A 27,584-nucleotide genomic window follows, 5' to 3' on the forward strand; every position below is an offset into this window, starting at 1 on the left:
CAAAGAAACATTGATGTGAGAGAGACAAATCAGTTGGTTGCCTCTGCACGACCCCAACCCAGGCCAGAGATTACACCTGCAACCCAGGTACATGCCCTTGACTGGGAATCAAACCTGTGACCCTTTGGTCTGCGGGCCAATGCTCCAACTGCTGAGCTAAACTGGCCAGTGGTAAAAAAATACTTTTTACTTACCTCCTGTGTAGGTAAACAACTGCTTGGTATGGAAATATGAAATGGAAGAACAGGCCCCTGTGGGTAAACAGTCTAGGGCTCAAGGCTAACAGTTTATTGGTGACAAAGACATGGACTCAGTGAGTTATAGCACAAAGCAGGGCATGCTAATAAAACTACAGACATGGTTTAGTGGCATCATTTTATGGAACAAGAGAGAATTCCTACTTGTTTTTATAGAAGAGAGAGCTTTGAGCTGGACCTTATTGTATAAACAATATTTGAAAGGTGAAGACGGAGGGAAACCCAGTCCCTGGGAAGGGAATAGAGGTGGGAGACTGAGCTGTAGACAGAAATGCGTATGTCATGCATTGCGGTTATGGAACAATCAATAATATAAAGAAACATCAGACTATAACAAAGACCAATGAAGGGGTTAAAAAAGAAAAACCAAAATGAAGTGCTTGGCAGAGTGCCTCAGAGATGGAACAGAGATAGTCAGTTACACCCCCCCACCCACCTCCTCCTCCACCCCAGTGACAATTGGGCTAGTTTAGGTGAAAAATATATTGTCTAACCCGGAAGCCAAAAAGCAGAGAGAATAGGGTAGTGAATTCCTGCTGCAGTGAGTTCTATAAATCTGTCTATAAAACACCAAAGCATCTAAAAACTTCAGATCACCATTAATTAGTCAAATAGTCAGTAATTATAGATGATCCATATAGTATTTGTCCAAAGTAGTTCAGTTAAGGTTTAACATTTCACAAGCAGAATAGTCAGACTACTGAAGTAAATTTTAGAATTAAAGGTACTGGGTATTTTTGAATCATGCAGACCCAGCCTATATAAAAAGAATCCTGGCCAGTGAGTTGGCTAGAATTATTGTTAAACAAAAGCCATAGCACTTTGTCATGGGGTTGAATTTAGTTTTCCTACCACATTTTTTTTTTTTCAAGTGAGTCACTAGAACAACATCCTGACCCCACAATATCTTACCAAGGAAAGCACATCTTTATTTTTCTCTGGTTTCTCTTTGCAGCCAAGCAAGGCTTTGGCCATATTATATTCATCAGCAAGAAATCCCCAAATACCAAGCAGCATACCAGTGTGGGCCATGGATTCAGGACAGATTTAAATCCTGGAAGAGAGACTTAATCTCCTTCTCTTCTTGGGCATACTCTAAAGCAAAACATGATTTCACTGACCCATGTCAGATTTAATACTTTGTTTTGCAGAAACAGAAAGGGATCTCCAGCAAGTCCCATTAGTCAAGGATGGCTGTGTCGAGAGCATGAAACAGGAAACTGGCCGTTGCACTGTGCAGTAAAGAACCTTTGTCCTTAGTGTAGTCTCGTCTAGAACCCGTAAGCCTTCTGAAGCTTATCCTGTGTGTTTACATGTTAAAGGCAGATGCAACTTTTTCCCTTTTCCAAGTCAGCATTGCTGCTTAAGAGGTCAATAAATAGTATTTACCTTTAGCAGTGGACATGGCAATGATTGAAAAATTAGGTATAGATATTGAACAAGTGGAGACCCATTGATCATTATCTAACACTCTGGGTCTCTACACATTGGCATTGGTAGAGTATTTTCATTGACTTAGATCCTAAACTGCAGCAACACAGTCTCCTCCTCAGTGAGCTCCTGAGCAGCCACTGAGGACATGGACTAGACTGACAGGGATGCCAGATGTGCTGGAACTAGGATAGGGTGTGCCTTTGCACGCACATTCACAATCATCTCTTTAAAAGCCTGGTGCGGCCAGAAAAGCCTGGAGCTTGCACAAGAGCAGATGTGGGCTTTTGTTGTATTTCAAACAATAGTTTTGTCCCTTTCTGAATAGCAAAATAAGAAATTCTCTGAGTCTTTAGACTGAAGGAAGGCATAAATTATGATCATGTTTTCCATACTGTAATATCTCCTGAAGAGAGAAACTAATGGTCCAAAATAGCTTATGGTGAGAAAATGTCATTTTCAGCAGCACTATTGACATAGTATTCAAATATCTTTCATCTACTGTTTAAGTTAGGCTAGAATTAAAACTCAACATCTGGAGAAAACATCAAAGAATACCCTAGTTTATTATTTTTTTCTGGTACTATTACACTCACCATGTCTTTAAAACTTTCCTCACTGCTATCCCCTGATCCTCCAAAGGATATGTTTTTTCATTTTCCTACTTTTAGAAAGGAGAAATTCTTAACCAATGTTGACAGTGGAGGTTCCGTGGAAACCTTTTTGGTTCATCATCTTCTAAAATGACCAAAAAATCTGGATTCTCAAGATCCACAAAACTAGGTTGTCCTTTGAGCTTTGCTTCCTGATACTTTAGTATAGAGCTGTGCTGCTCAAACGACATGGACTTAGGTTCGAATCCAGACACCATCATTTATGAATTGTGTGAATATGGGCAACTTATTGTTGGGAGGCAGTTCTCCATGATTCTCTTGTGTGTTTTTACATCTTTCAAGTAGATACACTGACTGCCTTTGTTTCAGACTTTGTTTCAAGCATATTTTGTGTAGTAAATAACCTTTGAAGAAAGAGATAGTGTCTCCTTGCAGAGCAAAGAGCAGGTATGCTTAGTGTCTGTTATAAAAATTCCTGTAACACATTGAAAAGTTCCTGTAACACAACCTATTCCTATGCAGGTATTACCTGACCCTCGTCGTGTTGTTTGTGGAAATGGGAATTCAGGAAATTGGCAAAAGAAAAGCTGATACTTTGGCTACTGCCATGAGTAATAGTCTTTTGTCTCTGACCCAGGAATCTCATGCTTTCTGCAAGCATTGTTGAAGCTGTGACAGGCTGACTTAGTAGCTTTCAAGTAGGATAAAATATAAGGCCTTTGACAGTTTTGATATTTGTTTGACAGTATTAACCCTCAGCTTTCTCTGTAAAATAGGCTTTAAAAATAATGCTGACATAATTGCAGTGAAGACAATGAGCCCAGTACTAATCACATACTAAGTCCTCAATAAATATTTCCTATTGTTATCATTTATGTAATACTTTCACCCTCTACCTCAAATAAAACAATTCTTATGTATAGTCTTATTTTGAAACAAAACTTCTGTTGAAGATTCTGCTAAAAAACTTACAATTTCAAGATATCCCTTCTTCAATATAGTTTCTTTTGGAGTCATTTTCTTTCATTTGTGATGATCACACTTTATCTTTTCTTTCTTTCTTTCAAAAACAGAAAGGGATCGCCAACATGTCTCATATATCAATTTTTTTGTAGTACAATTTTATATAAAATCTTGGATGGATCTAATAGAGGAGCTTACATTAAAAATATTTCCTTTATTTGCTTCCATGGAAAGAAATGGGGAAAAGGAGAATAACTTTCTTAGCTTAGTTTGGCTTATGATTAAAATTTTAACTTCTAAAATATCGTGTCTTTATTCCTCAAGAGAACTGGGTGAAGGCACAATAGAGGAGCTGGTTTCAATTGAACTGCATGACCATGTGAGTGTCTGAGACTAATGTGTAGGTTTATTGCTACTTTTGATGTATGAAGACAGAGAGATCTAAGTTGTAGATGTAATCATGTTACTCTTTTTTTTTTAAACCTCCTTGGATTCCTTTTGCCTACAGGGAGAAGTCACATTTTTTTTTGTCCTGGTTTTACAGACCCTTACAATTTGTCAGCTTCACTCTCAGCATGTCTATCACTCTTTTACTTCTTCATAGGTTCTTGAACACTTCAGCTATTCCCTTCGCTGTGCATGTTAGACATACCTTTCTGTCTAGTATGTCTGTCCCTTCCTTTTTCAGCCAACTATCCCAGTCATCCCTTAAGGGTCAGTTCAAGTTTCTCTTTCTCTGGAAGCCTTCCTTGCTTTATTCAAGTGGAATTGGCTAATCTTTTCTTTGTCTGACTCACACTTTCAGTAATATCCTGATCCTTACCCTTATAGCATTGCTATGTGTTTATTTGGCTATGGCCTATTTAACTGAATGATGGCTAGTTCTTGAGGGTAGAGATTGTCTTACTCATTTATGTCTTCTTTGACATGCACAGTACCTGGCAAATTGTAGATTTTTTTTTTTTTTTTTTGTCAATGGGTCAGCTTTTCTGAGACTTAAGCCATGAAATGTTTCATTGGCACCTCATTGTTTCTCAGTCCTGGTTGCTCACTGGAATCACATGAAGAGCTTTGAAAAAGTACTAGTGCCTGAGCCCAGGGACACCGATGGCTGCACCTATTTTCCATAGATTTGGATTCAGTTTAAAGTGGAATCCAGGGCTTGGCAATAATAGTAAGCACTTTACATAGCTCTTACTATATAAAACACTATTTCAGGAACTGTTTTACGCACTTTATTTACATTAATTTATAAGCATTTTTTTGGAAAGCCAACATTGAGCACCACTACAGACTGGCTAAGTAGCAAGAAAATGCAATCACTGAGGTTAAAATAATGATACATAATGATAGAACTCAGCTGGATTCTTTTAACAGAGCACATGGTTTTGTTTGTTTGTTTGTTTTAGTTTTTGATTAAGTAGGGGAGTAAAGAAGTGATCCCAATGTGTACTGTGTGATGAGTTGTGGTTAGACCAGAAAAAACCTTCAGTGACTGCAGGAAGAATTCAGATCACTGAAGGAGATGTTAAACATTAAGAGTCACTTTACTAGTTTCAGGTCCAGTTCCCACGAGACAGCAATTTATTAACCAATTTGCCATAAAAGTTTGTCTTTGCTCAGTGGAGCTTGTCACTTTTGAAGTGAAAGGAATAATTTGACTTGACATCTTTGCAGTTATTTAAAAGAAATGTAACATCTGGAAAAAAAGAGACTCTAATGATTTAAGTAAAGCAATACTATAAAAAGTTTATAAAAGCGGTCCTGGGTTAAAATAGTGTGTTTTGAACAGTAAAAGGGGGATTTTGTGTATCATATTAAATTGTGAAAGCGTCTGTTCATAAAAGGTGGACATGTGTAATACTTTCAACAATAAAGATACATTTGAAAAATGTTATATAAAAGTAGTTTGCTTTTGCATGAAGACATATTTTTCTCGCTTTCTTAAGGAACATTTCTAATATGGTTCAGGCCACCCTCAGTACTGCTCATTGCTTCCTTACTAGTTATCTTGCGGCTTTTCTCATTTTTCCCATCCATCTTTCCTGCCTGCCAGCTATGGATCATTGTATACCCCAGCTGTGCGTGGCGGATTGATCTCATTGAGGTAAGGCAGATTGGGCAATGGGCCTGGAATAAACCTTCCCACTTGAGTGGTACAGGGAAGAGTCTTGCAAAACTCAGTGTCTATAGAGTAAAGCAACAGGGAGCCATTTGATGGCAGCCCTTGTGTATCAAAGAGAGTCAACCAAGGGTAACTCACACGGCTAGGAAGCTGGAGGAGCATGATCACATGGAATCAGATCGAGTAGTACTGGAGGGTGCACCCAGGCAGTAGGAGGAAAGTCATGTCTGCATGACTGCAAGTTAGATTTTACTTCTTGTGATGGATGAAGGTTGTTTCAGAGATCAGTCTCCACCCCAACATGTCCTGAGGTTTCAGTGGGGCTAGAAAGGAAGGGAATGAGAAAGGTCTAATGATTAGAATTGAGAATAAAGTGGATGTGGTTTTAAAAGTAAGACAACCTTCTTTTTTACAGCTGAATAGTATTCCGTAGTATAAATGTACCACATTTTTTATCCACTTATGTACTGATGGGCCCTTGGACTGCTTCAAAATCTTGGCTGTTGTAAATAACACTGCAATGAACATAGGGGTACATATATTCTTTTGAATTAGTGTTTCAGGTTTCTTTGGATATATTCCCAGAAGTGGAATGGCTGGGTCATAAGGCAGTTCCATTTTAATTATTTGAGGTAATTCCATACTGCTTCCCATAATGGCTGCACAAAAGCTTACCTTTTGCAACAGTATGGAGGGACTAAGTGAAATGAGCCAGTCAGAGAAAGACAAGTACCTTATGATTTCACTTATATGTGGAATCTAAGGAGCAAAATAAACTAACAAAGTGAGACAGACTCATGGATCCAGAGAACAGACTGACAGATGTCTGAAGGGAGGGGGTTGGGGCTGGGTGAAATGGTGAAGGGATTAAGCAAATTAAAAAAATAAGAAAGACTCATGCACACAGACAACAGTGTGGTGATTGCAAAAGGGAAGGAGTTGGGGGAGATAGAAGAGGGTAGAGTGGGGATAAATGGTGATGGAAGGGGATTTGAACTGGGGTGGTGAACACAATAAAATATGCAGATGATGTATTGTAGAATTGTATACCTGAAATCTGTATAATTTTATTAACCAATGACACCCAATAAATTCAATTAATAAAATAAAAATATAAAAATAAGGCAATCAGTTATTTGCAACTAGGCACAAGCTGAAAGGCAGGTAATTCGCAAAAGTGACTTGATCCTAGGTCTCAGAATCAGACCAGAGTTCTTTTTGAGTGAACTCACCAGTAGGCTTAGGAACAATTTAGAAAATTCAGATTTTAAAGGATTTCAGTATCTAGTTTCAAAGTATATGCATGCATATTATATATTCATTCCACTATATAATACATAGATGTTTGTGTATAATTGAATTTTTATCATATTTAGGAAGGTACAGTTATGATGACATAATTTTTATGATTTTAGAAGACAAATTATTTACTTTTATTATAAAATTCAATAACAGGCCTAGTCATTGTCTTGAACCGTTCATATGAGTAATAATAGTTACTGAATGGTTGTGTATAAATAGGAAGGAACTGATCAGTATCATATAAATCAGTGGCTTTCAACCAGCCAGGATTTAGACTTGCCCCTCAGGGGCAACTAACAATGTCTGGAGACATCTTGGGTTGTCACAAATGGGGGCAGTGCTACTGGCATCTGGTGGGTAGAGTCTAGGGGTGCAGCTAAAGGTCAACAGTGCAGAGAATGGTCACCTAAGATAAAGACTCATCTGGTCCAAAATATCATTAGTACTGAGGCTGAGAAACTGGACATAGACCAAGGCTAATAATGTTTGGGCTATTGAAAGTAACTTTAAAAAATTTATATATATATATATATGTATGTATGTATGTATTTATTTCTATGTCAGGTATCAGCCATACTGATACATTAGTTTCAGAAAGTAACCTAAAGTTAATCAGCAATTAAGATGTAGAACAATGACCTTTCAGAGACTGTAGAATCTTATTTCAATGAAATGTACTGTTTTGACTTTTACTTAAATAAGTGAGTCCAATCCTCAGTCTGTGAAATAATTTAATAATGCAAAGGTTTCTGTGGTGGTCATATAAATTGTGATTGTTTTTGGTTTGGATTCACATGTGGTTAAACTACATGTTTCCATGGTTTCGCTGAATTTCAGGTTTTGCTTTATGGAGTAATATTGGTAAATGGAAGGATTGATATAAGGCAATTAGCTGTAACTTTGGAACTTTTCCTCCCTTTTTAAAGCTCTGCATAGCTTGGGCTTTTATACTTTATATAAAAACTACTTATAACTCAAATGATTTATAGAAAAACTCTGCAAGGTGAGGTCAGTGTGCACTTCAAGGCCAGGGCAAAAGACTGTACTCTACCATTTGTTTTTACTGTTTTGTTTGGCTCCTTCCATTAAACCAGATGGATAAGCAGAGCACATATGGTGTATGAACTGGCTAGGGCTCCCAGCAGGCCTGAGCTGTAGACTCTGTGGCCTGCTGGTGTGCTTTTATGTTTGAGTTCAGAATTCTTTTACTCATTTGTGTGGGGGCAGAGGCCCGGCCCATCTGAGCGCAGCAGGAACCAGCTACTCTGAAATCCAGAATGCTCATCTAGAAGGAAAAGACCATCAGTGACAAAGTCCTTCTCATCTATGACCTGGCTTGGTCTTCCTTTGTGCCACTCAGCTCCCTCCACTCAGGATCAAAGAGCCCTGTGGGGACACAATTCCTGACTCAGGCTTGTGGGTAATTCCTGTTTTGAATCCAGTTTTGGATCTCTGGGTTGAATTTCCTTCTGGCTAGCCATGTGGTCATTCCTGGAGGCAGAGAAAGTGCTATGTGAATTTGCAAAGATCAGGGCAACAAAGGCCATCTCTAGGGTTGACATCGTAACTCTGGCGCAGGTGGGAGGGTTAGCCTGAGACCTTTGTGCTGTGATTAGTCTTGTGGACATACTGGCCTGTCTGTGGGTGAAGTACCTCAGTGAGATGGTGTGGATCAGGCCACTGTTACAACATGTTCACTTTTGCTTCTGTTGTATTTGATAGTCACAGTCGCTTTTACATTTTGCACAGTGGTCCTGTATTTAGGAGGCTGTGGTGGTTTTATGAGCTCATAAGTGGTTATGAGCGTGGACTTTGGAATCAGAAAGATTGGGCTTGAGTCATGGCATCTGTCACTTGTTAGCAGAGAAAACTTAAAAGTAATTTAACCCCATTGAATCTCAGTTTCCTCATCTAAAAATTGACATGACAGTCCCTCTATCACTAGGTCAAATATTGTGTTGTAAGAGTATGTAGTCCAGTGCCAGACTGCTTGGGATTGAATGCGGGCTCTGTCACTTACCTTGAACCCAGTGCTTCACCCTTCTGTGCTCTGGAGATAATAATAGGGTCAATTTAGAGGGTTGCTGTCAGGATTAAGAGACTGCATGAGTAGACCATTTAGAATAATGTCAGGTATCTTATAATACTTAGTAAACATAAGCTAAATCATTATTGGGAGGGTAAAAATACTTTTCTCAGTAGCAGAGAAATTATTTTATGAATTGTGTTTATTACATACATGCATAGCATTTATAAATGTACTACACAGAAATTCTTTTGAAAGCCCTAAAATATTGTATTATATGGGTAATTGCTCAGTTTTCCACTGCATTGAAAAGTTTTTTTCAGATACATAAATGGTCACCTGTCAAACTAGACCGAGGTGTCTGGTATTGTTCTTCAAACTGAGTGAAGAGTAAGAGAAATGTACACGCACACGTGCACACAGGTCCACACTCATGCATATGCCTTCTGACAAGTGTAGACGGGAATTGTGTTGAATAAAATCAATCCGTTGAAGAGAGCCTGTGACAATTTAGGAGTGTCAGAAGCCCTTGGCCCTACATTACCCTGGGGACTGAAGGCTGTTTGCCACAAAGACTCTAAATCATCTGCTGCAGGCAAGTTAACACTTGTTTTTTCTCCATCACAGCTACTGTGCTGTCTATGCCAGGGGGCATCCCCATGCATCGTCTCTCCCAGACCTCCATCTCCCCCTGATCCAGCTGCCTGCTTCTCGTTCTTCTCTCCTTCTCTGGCTGGGAAATCAGGGTCATTTACGTCATTCATATTTTTAAAAAAATGAAAAGGACCTATTTACTGTGACACTACAACTCAACTCTGTCCAATTTGGGGTCTCAGTCCACAGCAGGCACACTTTGTGGTTGATAATATGAAAGATCACACAAAAGGGGAAGATTGTTCACTTTTGTGTATGTATTTTTATAAAATCTACTTGAAAAGAAGAGAGAAGAAAGGCAAAACTTTATGAAAACCAATATATTTCATATCATTGTTATGTTAGCAAAGTTTCATTTTAATGTAAAAAGAGCCACATGTTAAATTGATAAAAATAATATATGAAGAGTGTGTGTGTGTGTGTGTGTGTGTGTGTGTGTATAGTGTGGCTTAAGATCTTTTCCTGGGTCTGTTTGGGTTTTAGGTCATAAAGAGATGTTAAAACAAATTGTAAAATTTCAAAGATTGTTACATGAAAATAAATTTTAGAATTGTGTAACTCAAAAGGATTTCATTTAAAGTTTAACTGGCATTTATTTTCAAAAAGCTAAAGTAAAATGCAATCAATACACAAATGTTTTACAATTAGTGTATCAGAATTAATGCACACGTTTTACCTTATTCTTACAATATAGAATTAGAATAATTTAGCTTTTAACTTTGTAGAAGTTTGGAAATATTTTCAAATAAATGGTGGCCTCACAGTGAAATCAGGGTCTCGTCAAGAAGGAGCTCCAGGACTTCAAGACTTTCTTCAAAATAGAAAACTATGTGCTAAATTGTTCGGGTTTTCCAGTCCCTTTGGCCCGGGCAGCTTCCTGCATTTATTGTCATAACTACCATGTTAAATTTAGTTATATGTTTAGAAAATGGAGAAAAAATGTTCACCACTGGCAGGTGAAAACAGGAAATAAAAATATTGACTCGGGATGTTCCCAAGACAATTAAACACTTAATGAAAGGATTGTAGTTTCTAAGGCTACTGTAACTAGGAAAGTGGGCAACAGTATCCCATTTGGCACCCAGTTGATTCCAGTTCATGGTGCCTATTATTTCTGGCCATGTGAGTAATGTGGCAAAAGAACTGCATTGCAGTAAAATGAGGGGTGGGGAGTGCCTCTTAGAGGACTTACATTTTTAGGATCACAGCAGAATCCTCCCTTCTCCATTTTCCCTCCTTTGGAAACACTGGGGCTTTTTCAGAAATGCTCAGACTTTCCTTTTGAGTGCAGGTCTAAACAAAACATCAGCACACCTGATCACTGACAACATTGTTTACCTGGAGGACCAACCTGTTCTGGATGTAATATGACCTCAAACTAGAATTGTTAGATGTAGTGGTGACGGTATCAAAAATTAATATGTCATTTGTTTAGCTTCTGAATAGGACATCACGATACATTATTTGGAAAGAATTTCTTCAAGAGAAAGCTATTCCTCTAAGAATCATTTATGAAGGAGTTAGCATGTATGAGACACTATGTGTGCAAAGAGAGAAAAACAACGTTTACATTTTTATCTAGGAAAGTTACATTTTGATGGAATTTACTGAGAGGCAATGATTTTTTCTTCCAGAAAAATATAAAGGCAATTAGCTCTCTCTCTCTTTCTCCATTTTTGAAGTGGTTTCCAAGATTAATAGCAAAGTGCATCAGGCACTTGCTCTGAACGCATTTTGATTAAGGTGTAAATCATTCAGTGTTCATTTTGTTTGCAGGTATTATTTGTTGAATCCTGCTTACAGATGATATCAGGAAAATAACTTTTTAAATAAATCATTTCTTATGGATTAGATGGGAACTCTCAGTGCCAAGGGAAGGCAGTAAGAGCAGAAAGTTTTTTAAAAAAAGCAAGAGAGTAAGTCTTGGAAGTTCTTGGAGGCTAGGAATCTCAGAGGGACAACACAGTCCGTCCGCCAGCCCCTCGTCCACTGCCACCAGATAAAGAGATGTGTGGGAGCACAGGAGGCTGGAGGACTTCACTTGCTTCTTTCTTGGGGCCTGGGAAAATGACCATGAACACTGTGCCTGACAACATTGTCAGGAACCAATATAATCAAAAGAGGGCAAGATTTACTTAGAAATCTCTGGTCCCTAATGAGCTTTCATGTTTGCATTGAGAGAATAAGAGGGAGGAGGTGGGTTGGACTAGTTGGCCACAGTGAGGGTGGACTGATGAGACAGCTCAGAGGGTGCTGGAGTGGAGAGCTGCTAATGCAGGAGAGCAGCCGCCAACCTAACTCCAGATAAATTCACCCCTTCTCATGACTGGACACTCAGGAGAAGGGAAAGACCAATTTTGAATTGACTAAGTTTATGCCTCACTTGACTATGAAAAACTCTCAAGTGATTGAGGAAAAAAACTTGGAAGCAACTTAGTCAAGTTTCAGTCATCCAGCAACTAAACTCAATTATAGAAAGATATATGTTCTTTTATACATCTGAATTTCATCAAATAAAAATACTGTGCTTACATGCCCTGGCTGATTTTGCTCAGTGGTTAGAGTATTGGCTCATGGACCGAAGGGTCATGGATTTCATTCTTGGTCAAGGGCACATACCTGGGTTGCAGGTTCAATCCCCAACCCCGACCCGGCAACCAATTGATGTGTCTCTCTTATATTAAAGTTTCTCTCTCTCTCTCTCCCCCTCCCTCCCTCCTTCCCTCCCTTCTACTCTATCTAAAAGTTAATGGAAAAATACCCTCAGGTGAGGATTAACAACAACAACAAATTGTGCTTACAAAGACTGCTATAATTTCAATGAATGTACTTTATTTCCTATGTGTTTATGTATAAAATGATTTTGGAACATTTATTTGACTCTAGGATCAGCTTCATAGATAGCAATGTAAAATAAACTATTTTATAAGGTCCCATTAATGGGTTAAATGAAGATATATTAATTTCCAGATATTGATATGCTCAGAAGTATTTATATAATTTATCAGTTGATTGGAAATATTTACAATGATTAAGAAATTGCCAACATACAAAATATCAGTCACAAAACTTTTCAGGAATTTGTTGTCAATTTCTAGAAATGACCACTTATGTGAACAGATTGATTCTGTTCTGTAGATGTATTTATAGTTTTTGTAGTTGATTCTCTGATATTCTAGTTTTCTTTTAGGCATAAGATCATTGAAGGGAATAAAAGGTATGTTTTTAAGTTAAACATTTACCTATTTTTGCTCTGATACCTCAGTTATTTAGAGTATTATTTTGAATTAGTTACTATATAACCCATGGTAACTAATGATTATATTGCAGAATTGTGACTAGAAATTTTTAATTGTGTCCAGTCATTATCTTTTTAACCTTTGTTTCTTTTTCATATGAGTCAATTTTCAGATATACTCTTTCTTGTTATATATCATATGTCTACTGCTGAAATTCCCAAAGATTACTTCCTATTGTTTTAAAGTTATTATTAATAAAATTGCATGTATTATTGTAGGGAACCACAGATGGTGCTGTTGCTAATAGCCTGTAACTGCAGCTTGAAAGGATTAGTTATATACATTTTTTACAAAGCTCTATTTATATATCTTTGACATACCATGAACTATGCATATTTAAAGTGTAAATCTGATATGTTTTGTGATATGTATATACCTGTGAAACCATCACTACAATGAAGAGAATGAACATATTCATTATGCCCAAAGTGCCCGAGCCTGTTGTAATATATCCTTCCTGCCTTTTCCTGTTCTCTCTCTTCACCTCAAGGGACTGCACTGAATCCATAGATAAATGGAGAAGAACTCACATCTTAACAATATTGCGTCTTCCTATCCATGATCATGGCATCTCCATTTATTTAGTTCTTTGATTTCTTTCATTATCAGAGTTTTATAGTATTTTTGCATATAGAAGTGGTACATATTTTGTTAGATTTATACCTAAGTATTTTATTTTTGTGTGTGCTAATGTTAATTACATTGTGTTTTTAATTTCAAATTCCATTTGTTCCTTGCTAGTACTTGACAACACTTGGTATGGTCAGTCTTTTTAATTTCAGCTGCTTTCTTAATGACTATTAATATTTAACATGGCCCTGGCTGGTTTGGCTCAGTGGTTGGAGCGTCAGCCTGCAGACCAGAGCGTCCTGGGTTCAGTTCCTGCTAGGGTCATGTACAAAAAAAAAATATGTGTGTGTACACACACACACACACACACACACATATATATGTATATGTGTATGTATATATGTATGTATATAAATATGTATACACACACACATATTTAACATGTTTCCCTGAGGTTATCTGATACATATATATATATATATATATATATATATATATATATATCAGATATATATCAGATTTTATATGTATTTATATAAAATCTTGTGTTTTAAACTTGTTTGTCTGTTTTAAAATTTTCACATATACATCTCAGGGGTTTATCCACATGTTTGGTGATTCACTAAAATACTCCCAGGACTCAGAGTCAGCAATACTCATGACTGTGTTTTATCACAGTTATCAGTAGTGGAAAAAGACATCAGGCATTGTGGAGGGATCCCAGTGCAGACTTCCATCATTTTCCCTCTTAGAAGGGATTACAGCTAACATACTCCTTCCTCTAGTAGTGAAAAGCAGCAATATATGTGTAACATTTTGGCCGAGAGAAGCTTGCTTGAGACTCAGAGTCCAGAATTTCTGTGTGGCCAGTCTTGTAGGTATTCTCTGCTGATATGGCCAGCCATAAGTACCAAAATTTCAGAAGAAAATTATATATTCACCATTAATCACATTATTTGTAATTACATTTCAGTCTAGGCAAGCTGGTACTGCAAGGTACAGCACCCTGGGGGAACAAAATAGCCTTTTTAACCTAGGGAACATGACAAAGCCAAGTCCCCAGATGCCAGCCAAGGACCATCCCTGTGAACATACCCTTCTAAAGATAGCAGTCTCAAAAATACAATGTTAACTATTCTCTCTCTCTCTCTCTCTCTCTCTCTCTCTCTCATCTCTTTTCACCAAAACACTCTGATTATTGTGGTACATCCAGGAATAAGTAAGGATATGGTAAAACAGAAAAAGGCATTGGATTGAGGAACGTTACAAGCATGAGATACAGGGCAATACAACTTCTGGGAATGTGGTATTTGCCTTGGGGCCATACCTGAGATATAAGTCAGGTATAAGCTTGCAATGTTTTGGTAAGTGATCCAGTTTCACCTAAAAGTAGAGCCTACTTTAATTGATGGGAGAACAAGTCTGAGAAGAGAGTGGGATTTCCAAAAACAAAACTGCCTTTGGGATATTTCGTTAGGATGGCCTGAGGCCCAGGGGACAACTTGGAGGCTAGGCAAAAAATGAACCCAATAAAGAGGGGTTACCAGTCTTGTAGCACCTCAAGACCAGGGAAGAACTTTGCGGTGGACATGATTTCTCACTCAGAAAGGCTAGAAGTACTGACTTTGAGGACACTCATCCCTCTGTATCAAGCAGTGTTGCAATTTTGAATTTACTCTGTTACATTTCTTGAGCAGCTTGCAGCAAGTTGTCTGCCCTGCTTCCCTCCCGGGAGGGCTTCTCGTCATGTAATAAACAATGACATCTCCAACATTCGAATGGGGAACTATACTTCTTAAAGGCTGTTTCTTTGAATATCCCTCAATATTAAGTCAATGATTTAGGAAGGATAATAAAGACTATGTGAAAATTAAAATTCAATCCACACAGGCAATGTTATACTGTTTATCTTAATCCAAGAACAGATTTTAGAGTATCTAGGGGAACTGACTTCTAGCATCCTTCAGGCAACAAAATAAATATTGCTTTTCTTTGTTTTTGATAGCTACTATAAGACACTATAATCAAGATTAAGCTTCTTGAAAATTAGCTTAAGAATAAACATTGGAGGCATCATGTTAATAGAAAAAGGCACTGGCTTTGGATTTACATTATCACATGAAAATGAAGCAAGTCATAGATAGGTGCCCGTAAAATACCTAGGAATAAATTTAACCTAAGAGGTGAAACACCTGTATTCTTAAAACTATAATACATTAAAAAAATTAAAGAGGATACAAATAAATGGAAGAATATACCATGCTCATGGGTTGGAAGAATTAATATTGTTAAAATATTCTTACTACCTAAAGCAATATAGAGATTCAATGAAATCCCTATTAAAATACCAATGACATTCTTCTCAGAACTAGAACAACTAATACTAAAATTTATATGAAACCACAAAAGACCCTGAATAGCCAAAGAAACCTTGAGAAAGAACAAAGTGGGAGGCATCATGGTCCCTGATTTCAAACTACACTACAAAGCTGCAATAATTAAGACAATATGGTACTAGTATAAAATAGATATATAGAGCAATACAATAGAATAGAAAGTCTAGAAATAAATCTTTACTTATATTGTCAATTAATCTATGACAGAGGAGGCAAGAATATGCAATGAGGAAAGGACAGTTTCTTCAATATGTGATATTGAAAAGACTAGACAGATATATGCAAAAAATTGAAATTGGACCACTTTCTTACACCTTAAGCAAAATTAAACTGGAAATGGATTAAAGACTTGAACATAAGACCAGAAAACATGAAACCTCTAGAAGAAAACATAGGCAGTAAACTCTTTGACATCAGTCTTAGAAGTCTTTTTGTATATGTGTATGTGGGCAAGAGAAAGCCAAGAAAAAATAAAGAGATGGAACTACATCAAACTAAAATATTTTATCACAGTGAAGAAAACCATCAACAAAATGAAAAGACAACCTAGAATGGGAGAAGATATTCACAAATGAAACATCTGATAATGGCTTAATAGCCCAAATATGCAAGGAATTCATACAACTTAACATAAAAAATAAAACAACAACCATAAGCAAACAAAACCAAAACAATAACAATACAGTTTAAACATGGACAAAGGACCTGAATAGACATTTCTTTAAAGAGGACATTCAGATAGCTAACAGGCATATCAAAAGATTCTCAAGCTCTGGCCAGTTTGGCTCAGCGGTTAGAGCGTTCACCTGTGGTCCAGAGAGACCCCGGTTCGGTTCCCGCTAAGGACATGTACCTCGGTTGCAGTTTGTCCCCGGCCCTGGTTGGGTTGTGTGGGTGGCAGCCACTCGATGTGTCCTTTTCATGTCGATGTTTCTCTCTCTCTCTCTTCCTCTCTCTCCCTCCCACTCTATCTGAACAAAAAATGGAAAAATGTCCTCAGGTGAGGATAAAAAAAAAAAGATTCTCAAAATCACTAAGCAGGGAAATGCAAACCAAAACCACAATGAGATATTAACTCACACCTGTCAGGAAGGATATCATCAATAAATCAATAAACAATGTGTTGGTGAGGAATTGGAGAAAAGAGAATCCTCATGGACTGTTGTTGGAATTGTAAATTGGTACAGCCACTATGGAAAACAGTAAAGAGGTTCCTCAAAAAATTAAAAATATGACCCAGAAATTCCATTTCTAAGTATTTAAAAAATGAAGATACTAATTCAAAAAGATATATGCACACTTATGTTCATTGTAGCACTCCAATAACCAAGATATGGAAGCAACCTAGTTATCCATCAATAGATGAATGGATAAAGATGTAGTATGTATCTACAATGGAATATTACTTAGTGATGCAGAAGACTGAAATCTCACCATTTACAACCACATGGACAGACCTACAGGATATTACACTATAAAATAAGTCAGACAGAGAAAGACAAATACTCTATGGTTTCACTTATATGTAGAATTCTTAAAAGTAAGACAAATGAATAATCAATATAAAACAGAAACAGATCCATAATTTTGAGAACAACTCGATGGTTGCTAAAGGAAAGGGGATTGAGAGGATGGGTAAAAATATATAAATAAAAATAATAAATCAAATATTAGATAAAGTAAATAGTAGAATTTGAAATAAAATCTGAACTCCAGGAAAAAGAAGTAAATGAAAAAAAACAAAACAGAAAAATAATGAAATGTTTAGTCTCAAAAACCACTTAAAATTGATTGTTTATTATACTACTCTTTAACTGTTAAAAAATTTTAATAAACATTCTTATTAAAATTATTTTTCTTTTTGTATTATAATCTCATATTTTACCACCTAAATATATTAATAGACAAGAAACATTTTCACTACCACCACCACCAACAACAAAAAGATAGGTGCCCAAAGAGAGGGTCATCTCTCCGGAGATCAGCTGAGATGTGAGTTTGTCCACTTAAAGTGTGAAGGCAATTTTTTAAAGAACATTGCTAAATATGGACAAAATTTATACGGCCTTGAGAGTATAATCACTACTTAATTTATAAAGGTAGTTGAAAATAGAAAAGTGGTTAATACCAGGAATTTTTATGAAAGTAGTAGGTGTTTAGATTATAGGCTATTACCTGTAGTTTGATTGAGTTGCTAAATTTTCCTAGGTCACATTACCACATATGCACTATAGAGCTTCATGAGAGAGATGTATTTTGGTCCTGAATCTTTTGTAACTGTGTTAAAATAAAACAAACAATTTCTATAAAATCTTTCAGCCCTGATCCTGGTTGAGATAGTTTTATTTTTGGAATCATAACCTTGTTAAATGAAAATACTTTTTATTGATGTCATTATCATTGTGGGGCTGATTGTGAGTTACTGACATTCATTTACTGTCAAAGGATCATAAACAGCACATTGTTCTATTGTTCTGGGCCCAATTACTTGAAGCTTTAATATAAACATATTATGCATTATAGTATGAAAGGCTATGAGCTCACATAAAAAGGACATTATAGCTAACAATGGAAGCCCAAATATTAGAATATTTAGAAACTTTTATATGTTCTATAACACTAAATCATAGTCTGGAAATATTTTAATATTACATGCCAGATAGGGATACATCTATTCACCATGCCACCACTTGAAATATTACTTTCCTCTTTTTAATGGAGACAAAGATGATTCATTGAATTTATTTAGTTTCATGAAACAGCTCAATACTCTTTGAAATCAATTGTGGCAAAAGTAGAGAAAACTAATTGTCAAAGACAAAAGGACGACATCAGCAGTGAGCAGCAACGGTATGAGGATATCTATGTGGGCACAAAGTGAAGGGAGGATCTGATAATCGCATGATTAATTTTCTCACAGTAAATAACCACCCCAGATGCTGCTGCTGATGATAATGGTGGTCATGGTGATTATAGTAACAACAGCTACCATTTATTGAGTGCTTATCAGGTGTCAGGAATTTTTCTAAGCATTGTTCTTTCACTAATTGATTTGATCCTCTAAAACACTAACAGGTAAATATTTTTTTTACAGACCGAGGAACAGAGAGGTTAACAACCTTTTTGAGGTCACATACTAGTAGTGACAGCAGTGTGACTCAACCCCAGACAATTTAGTCTAAATACTGTACTTTAACCACTACTTTTTTGTGTGTGTGACAATTTTGCACTTGTTTATTTGTTCTGGAAGTCATCCAAATTAACTTGCAATTCTAAATAGAGACAGATGCCAGTGTTAACCACTACGTTTTATGTGCAAAAGTGACAAATCCGATGTTCTTAGCTCTCCAAGTACCTCACAGGATAGTCTTCAGAGACAAAGGAGTTTGGTGAATGGGAAGCACTTTGAAACAATATAAGAATAGATTATCTAACCAAATCTTTTATCCAAAAATTTAAAGACGTATATAAAGAAATAGCAGACTTGCTTAGTTTTACAGATTCGTTTTTATATCCAGGGTAATGATATTGTTGTCCACCTTCTGAGGGAAGCCTGACTTTTGAGTCAAGAAGACGGTAGCTGACAGGGAATGTTTAAAGGTGCTGGAAAGGCTCTCTTGCTTCAGAAATATCCCGAATACACCTGTCCCGGTGCTGGGAACTCCTGTGTCGGAGACAGTGTTGTACAAGGACCAGTGCAGATAGCATCAGTGCCTGTGCGGCGGGGTATGCATTCCAACGAGCCGCAGAAGGAGGATAGACTTGGTTTTGACTCTTCACACTTTTAGGGTCCTTCCCATCTCTAACAACTCCATGGGTGAAGGTAAGACCCGTTAAAATGCACAGCTTCTTAGGATTGATAATATAACTAATTAGTAATACCTAGTGAGAATTAGATCCTCCCTCAGTTAAGTGCATTAAGAAGAGTGTATATTAGAGCTCATGGCATCTGGATGACAGCAAGGAGAGCAGGGAGTGGCTACTGGGAGAAAGTCCTGTGGAGTCAGAGGAAATGGCAAGAAGGTTCTGCAGGCAGGTCCTCATTCAGAGGCCTCTTGTGAGGAGTAAGGAAGGAAGGGGGTGAGGAAGCTACTAAAGAGCAGTCATTTGTGATTTCATATCATTGCTTTTTTTTGGTCTTTATTATAGTTTCATTGCCCAGCCCCACCACCCCACCTCCCTCTTTAGAGCCTGTAGCCTTTTCCTTATCTCCGAAAAGTTCTAAGGATTCCCTGACGCCCTCTCCTCTTTATTATTAAATCCCTTAGTCTTCAGACTAAGGCAGCAATTTTCAGCCAGTGTGCTGCAAGAATTTTTAAAACCTGCAACACCTGACTGTTTAGTCAGGGCCCGACCTCTTTCCCTTAGACTATTAAAACAATGACAACAACCAACACAGCAATAGCTGTCCAGTGTGAATTAATAAAAATTATTCCTATTTTTTGTTAGATTGGCAAAAATATATATTTTTGGGGTGCCACAATTTTAGTAATCAGTTTATGTGTGCCATAAGATGAAGATCATTGAAAATCGCTGGGCTCAGGGAAGGAACTGACGGCGGGGGTTGGGGGGTGGGGTGGGAAGAAAGATAGGTCTGAGACTATTGACCTTTTTACTTCATTTTTTAGTTCATCTTATATTGTAAAAGTGATTTTCTGGATCACTGTAGATAAAGTTTAGGAAATGTGGCTCTAGGTTTTGCATAGGGACTTATGAATTCATACTTTTAGAGCCAAGTATGACTATAGTATGGATCTTTTTTTTAAAGGAATGAATTAATACAAGGCTAAAGATCTGAGAATTTTCCAAGAGGTGGCAGGTCTTCTGCTACCCAGCCCTGTGCTATTTCCACTTATTACATCAAGATGTTGAGTACCCTCCTGTGTGTATACCAACCTGGCAACACACCCATACACACTTACACACGCCCATTGGCTTAAAATCCAGCCCATGTGCCTGAGCTTCAGTAACTAAGTGAAAGAAATACTTTAATCATGCCTATGACTTCTGCAGTTTAAAAAGGTGGTTACCATGTTGAGTGCATCTAGTTTGTCTACGTATCTAATACCGGTCTGAAGATATTTATCACTATTCACAATGTCAAGATTTCTGAGTGGCACCAGATAAAATTTCAGATTGGGACATGGTTACCTGGTTACATTCTAGTATGCATTGTGAGACAGTAAAGAGAGAAGTATTTCTGTTTGTGTTTTATGAAAATTAGAATAAACGTCTCCTTAAGGGCAGTGCTTTGTCTGCCTTGTTCACTGGTGTATGTCAGCACCAGAACAATGGGGGCTGTGAGTCACTGTTGACTTAAAAACATCAGCTTCACCATATGTATTGATCTCTGCAGTAGAATTAGGCACTAGAAATATTATACCCCATTTCTGTACTCATCAGCAGATTGTCCGTACCTCAACCCTCAACTTTTTTTCCACCATAACTTTATCAGTATTCACCAGAATATAATTGTCATTATTATTTCATTGATTATTTAGCAAAATTTATTGTTCTTTTCCCTTCCATTGCTAAATAAGATTCTGTTGGATGGGTATACCACGTTTTATTTATCCCTTCATCAGTTGATAGGCATTTGGATTGTTTCCAATTTTTTAAATTTAATCCTCACTTGAGGATATTTTGTTTCCATTTATCTCCAGATAAGACTGGGAGGAAAAGAGGGAGAGAGAAAGAGAGAAACATCAATGAGAGAGAGACACTTCGATTGGTTCCCTCCTGCACAACCCGAAACAGGGTCAGGGACCGAACTGCAACTGAGGTATATGCCCTTGACTGGAATCAAACCGCGATTCTTTGGTGCACAGGCTGATGCTCTAACTGCTGAGCCAAACCGGCCAGGGCTTGTTTCCAGTTTTTAGTTATTATGACTAATGCTGCTATTAACATTTGTATAAAAGTTTTGTGTGGACATATGTTTTTATTTTTTTTGGTTGTATAGTAAGTCCTCACTTAACATTGTTAATAGGTTCTGCAATTTTAAGTGAAATGACATATAATGATATCAGTTTTACATAGGCTAATTGATATAAACAAGAGTTAAGTTCATATGCATATCATCAATGTTATAACAAAATGATGCTCAATGAAATAACCTTATAAGAGGACTTACTGTATATCTAAGAGTGCAGTTGCCAAGTCATTTGGCAACTTTATGTTTAAATGTTTGAGGAACTACCAGACTGTTTCTGAAGAAGATTGCACCATTTTACATTCCCATCAGCAATGTCTGAGAGTTCCACTTTCTCCACATTCATGCCAACAGTTGTTATTGTCTGTTATTTTTATTTTATTTTATTTTTTTAATCCATACCTGAGGACACATTTTTACTGATTTTAGTGAGAGAGGGCGAGAGAAACATCTATATGAGAGAGAAACATCAATCAGTTTCCTCCTGTATGTGCCCCGACTGTGAATTGAACCATGACCCTTTGGTGTGTGGGACTGGGCAGGGTTATTGTCTCTTATTCTGATGAGAGCCATTCCATTGGGTATGAATGGTATCTCACATAGTTTTGATTTTGATTTTCCTGATAACTAATGACTATGAGCATCTTTTCATATGTTTATTGGTCATTTGTATATCTGTTTGGGAAAAATGTCTATTCAGATATTTGCCCACTTTTTAAATTGGGTTATTTGACTTTTTGTTAATGAGTTGTAATAGTCCTTTATATGTTTTATTTAAAATTTTAAATTATAGTTTACATTCAGTATTATTATGTATTAGTTTCAGATGTACAGCATAGAGGTTAGACAATTGTGTACTTTACAGAGTGTTCCTCCTGATATTTTAAGTACCCACTGGCTCCATACATAATTATTATGGTTATATGATATTTTTAAACACCCAATAAGTTGTGTGGAAAGCACAATTAATGTTGGCATTTAATTCTTTAAATAATATGGAAAATGCATATTATATATTGTCTCTGATCAAATATCAACTGATGCTAATTTTGTGAATTTATTTGACAGGTCAGGATATTATTTCCCAGAAGGTTTTGCTCCCATTGTATAGTTTGGCTAACCACAGAACAAAAAGGCATTTCTTTTATTTTTGACTTTTTAAACTTTAGAAAAAAAGATGGACATAAGAAATAAGACTCATTTATATCCTTCTATGAGGATAATAAAAAAAATCATCAATCAACTGATTGTGAGTTTAGGAACAGAATGACAGGATATATTGCTGTCCCAATCAGTGGAAATTGACAAAATAATTGGATTTCCTTGGAGATAAAAGGGACCTGCTTTCAACTGCTCTTTTAGAGATAAAATAGACTAGGATCTTATAGTGCTAGATTTGACCAAATATTCTCTAATGTATATTTGCTTGTCTTGAACTAATTTAAGCCTAAAGTGAGCAGACTCCTTGTTTCAGTCTGATTTTATTTTAAAGGTAGGGAATATCCTGAACATTTGAAAGAACTGTCAGTATATACTTATTATATTTTGAATATTTGATTATTCATTGAAATTTGACCTATTCTGAGTCTGAATATAAATGTTATAATTTTTATTTTGATTCATCAGGAGTGTATATTTACTGCAGGAAGGGAAAACCGCCAGAAAAGAGACATTTTCTTTGTTGAGCGTTTTTATATTTCTTCTTAAAGACAGCTTTATGGACATATTCACATACTATATGATTCACCCATTTATAGTGTACAATTTAATGCCTTTTAGTATATTTGCAGAGTTGTTGTCTATAACCACAATTTTAGAATGTTTTCATTATCCCTAAAGGAAACCCGTATCTCACACCTCTTAGCTGTCATCCCTTGAACCCCGCATCCCCCTGGCCCTTAGCAACCACTCAAAGCTATTTTCTGTCTTCATAGATTTGTCTATTTTGAATATTTAATATAAATGAAATCATACAATATGTGGTTCTTTATGACTGGCTTTTATTCCTTAGCATAATGTTTCCAAGATTCTTCTATATTGTCTTATGTATTAGTACATAATTTATTGCCAAATAATATTACGTTGCATGACTATACTACATTTTATTTACCCATTTATCAGTTGACTGGCATTTGAGTTAACACTTTGGGGCCATTATGAATCATGTTGCTGCAAACATTCATGTACACGTTTTTGGAATTCCTGGTCATGAGTATGTTTAACCATTCAAGGAAATTGCCAGATTGTTTTTCAAAGTGACTGCCACATTTAGATTTCTACTAGCAATGTATGAGGGTTCCAATATCTCTGTTCTCTCCAACACTTGTCATTCTCTGTGTTTTGTATTATAGCCATTATAGTGGGTATAAAGTAGTATTTCACTGTGGCTTTGATTTGCATTTCTCTAATGGTGAATGATGCTAGGTACTTTTTTCATGTATAAAGTGGCCATTTATATATCTTATTTGGAGAAATGTCTAAAATAATATAATTTTATCTCTATTAATATAGTGTTGATATCAATTCATATTTTAAAAAATAACTCTGAGCTGATAATATCATAATTAGGATGTAATCCTCTCACAAAGGACTATATATTGCATAATTCTATAATATGAAATGTCTAAAATTGACAAGTTCATAGAAACAGAAAGTAGATTATTAGTTACCTAGGGTTTAGAGGGGAGAAATGGAGAGTTACTGCTAATGAGCGAGAGGTTTCCTTTTGGAAAGATGACATTGTTCTAAAATTAGATTGTGACACTGGTCGCACAATTCTTTACTAAAAGCTATTGAATTGTATATTTTAAAAAGGTGAATCTTTTTGTTTTCCAATAACACGTTTACACTTCCTTCTGAGTCTTCACTATAGTCATTATCATATCTATATTCCTACTAAAACTCTGTTCAAGACACTCTGTATTGTATTATGAACCTCAAAATTCTTTTAGCCCTTGCTCACTGCCCAGTTCCAAAGCGACTTCCATATATTCAGATGTTTGATGTTGCAGCATCCTACATCCAAGTGCCAAAATCTGTATTAATTCTTCTTTCTGATGTAACACATTACTACAGCCAAAAACAACATGAATTTATTATCTTACAGTTCTGGAGATCAGAAGTCTGAAATGGGCTCTCTGGGCTAAAGTCAGGGTGTCAGTAAGGCTACATTCCTTTCTGGATGCTCTCCAGAAGAACCTGTTTATTTTTTCCGGTCTCCAGAGGCCATCTGCCTTCTTTGGCTTGGCTTCCCATTCCTCATTCTCCAAAACCAGCAATGTTGAGCCAAATTCTTCTAATGCTGTCATGTCTATGGTTCTCTTTCTTCTGTCTTCCTCTTTCACTTGTCAGGATCCTTATAATTACATTGGGCACATGTGGATAATACAGGATAATCTTTCATCTCAAAATCAGTTATAGAGCAACTTTAATTCTGCCTGCAACACCAATTTCCCTTTGCCATGTAACCTAACTTATTCAGAGGTTCTGGAAGATTAAGGCTTGGATATATCTGAGGGTTTCTTATTCTTTCTATCACAACATTCTCATTGGAACTGAAAAACATGTTTCTTCAGGTCCCTTTGTTTATAACTAATGTTTAGATTCTTGAGGTTAGAATCAAGTTTTTATTAGGAAAATATTCTGCCTTCACTTTTTCTAAGTATTTTTTATTTTATATATATATATATATATATTTTTTTTTTTTAGAGAAAGCGAAGGGAGAGAGAGAAACATTGATGTGGGAGAGAAACATTGATTGGCTGCCTGTACTCTCCCTACTGGGGATCGAACCCAGGCATGTGCCTTGACCAGGAATTGAACTGGGACCTCTCAGTCCATGGGAAGATGCTCAATCCACTCAGCCACACTGGCCAGGCTGTATGTATTTTTTATTTATTTTTTTATTCCTCACCTGAGGATACTTTTTTATTTATCATCAGATAGAGTGGGAGGGAAGGAGAGAGAGAGAGAGACAGAGAGAAACATTGATGTGATAGAGCCACATGAATTGATTGCTTTCCACATGACCTGACCAGGGCTGGGGATGAACCACAACTGAAGTATGTGCCCTTGACTGGAATCGAACCTGCAACTCATTGGTCTGTGGGCTGACACTCTAAACACTGAGCCAAACCGGCCAGCACTTTATGTATTTTTTTTTAAATCCACATGGATGCCTAAAGTGTTTAAATATAAAAAAACATTGGGATGAGGTTGGGTGAGAGAAATTTGAAGCCAATTTTTAGTTTGAAAATTATGCAGATAATTTTATTTGGAATATTTTGTTACTAAGAGGATTTTTCTCAATAAGGCAGATTATTTTAATCCACATTTAAATAAACTATCAATAGTAACTAGAGTATAATTCTTTAGGCTTCTATGTCCAGTGAAATTATATTTAAAAAATAAAAAAAAAGACTTTTTTTTTTTTCAGCCAAAACAAAAGCCAGAAAAAATCACTGCCATTTGACCTGCACTAAAAGAGGGCAGTTCTAGCAGAAGGAAAGTAATATTAGATAAAATTTAGACCTACACAAAAGAATAAAGAATTATGGAAGTGGTAAAAAGTTAGTAAATACAAAATACTTTTAATTTAAAAAATCTTTAAAAGATAGTCCATTGTTTAACATCAAAATAATAGCAAAGAATTGTGGGGTTTCTGACACACATGTAAGTAAAATGCATGCCAAAAGCAGAATCAAGGACAGGCGGGAGGACAGTGTACATGGCTTTTCCAGTGTGTATAGTAGTGAATCCTCCAGGCTAACATGAAAGGTTCAAGAGGTAAGTTGTAAACCTTTGAGCAACCATGAAAGATAAAACAAAGAGGTATAGTGAATAAGCCAAGAGTAAAGATAAAATGAAATATGAAAAATATTTTATCTAAAATTAGTCAAGAAAAGAGGACCAAGGTTCAAAGAACAAATGGAACATAAAAAATTATCAGAAAGATGGTAGAATTTAGCCAAGTTGGATTGATATAGATATGTTAGTATATAAAATAGATGTATATGTAATTATATCACATGTAAAAAGCAGATTGCCAGATTGAATGAAAAGCAAGACCCTACTGTATCCTGTTTACAGCAGTTCCACTTTAAATGTAAAGTCACAGATGAGTTAAAGTAAAAGGATGGGAAAATAAATTTTTTCCAAAACTAATCAAAAGGAACCAGGAGACTTTATTTTTCAGACAAAGTAGACTTAGGACAAGTAATATGGCCAGGAATAAAGAGAGATGTTATATGTTCATAATGGGATCAATTTACCAAAAGGACCCATGAATCCTAAATGTTTATGCAAACAACATCTCAGCTTCAAAATATAGCAAAACCTCATAGAACTGAGTACTTCTTTTGTTGTAAACTTTAAGATCCTCAACAGCAATTCCCTTACTATTGGAATTTTCAAGAATCTAAATCCCATAAATGAGAAGGATTTACTGGATAATATTTAAACCATTAACATATGCACATTTTTTGTGAAGACAAAACTCTAATATTCAACATCAATACTCTTTAATGTATTAACATATTAATTAAAACATTTTCTCAAAAAATACCAACTGCATATGAAGCACTTTTATGTGTTACTCAATCAGCACAGTAAACCGTATTGCACAGAAGGAGAGTGGGACGCGGTGATTACACACTTGCCGAGGCCCAACAGTGAAGAGCACAGTCAAGACTGGAACTCAGGTCTGTTTGTCACCAGGTCCATGATCTTCCCCCACATGAAAGCTTGAAATAGTTTTTTTCAAAACTAACTCTAGTTTTGATCTCAGTGTAAATAATAGTCATTCTCTGAACCAGTAAGGGTGTTGTAAAGGAAGAAAATGCCATTTGTTGAGTAGCTGCTTTTGCTTAGAGAACTACTAAAAAGGACCTCGTTTATTTTCTGTGGAGACCCCACTCTATAGAAGCCACAAATACTATCAAACCTCAAAGACCTATAACAAACCATTTTTTTAGTAATTTTTTAGTAATGCATACTCTGTAATTTATGAAAATCTCT

This window comes from Molossus molossus, unplaced genomic scaffold, assembly GCF_014108415.1.
Source record: "Molossus molossus isolate mMolMol1 unplaced genomic scaffold, mMolMol1.p scaffold_m16_p_8, whole genome shotgun sequence".
NCBI lineage: Eukaryota > Metazoa > Chordata > Mammalia > Chiroptera > Molossidae > Molossus > Molossus molossus.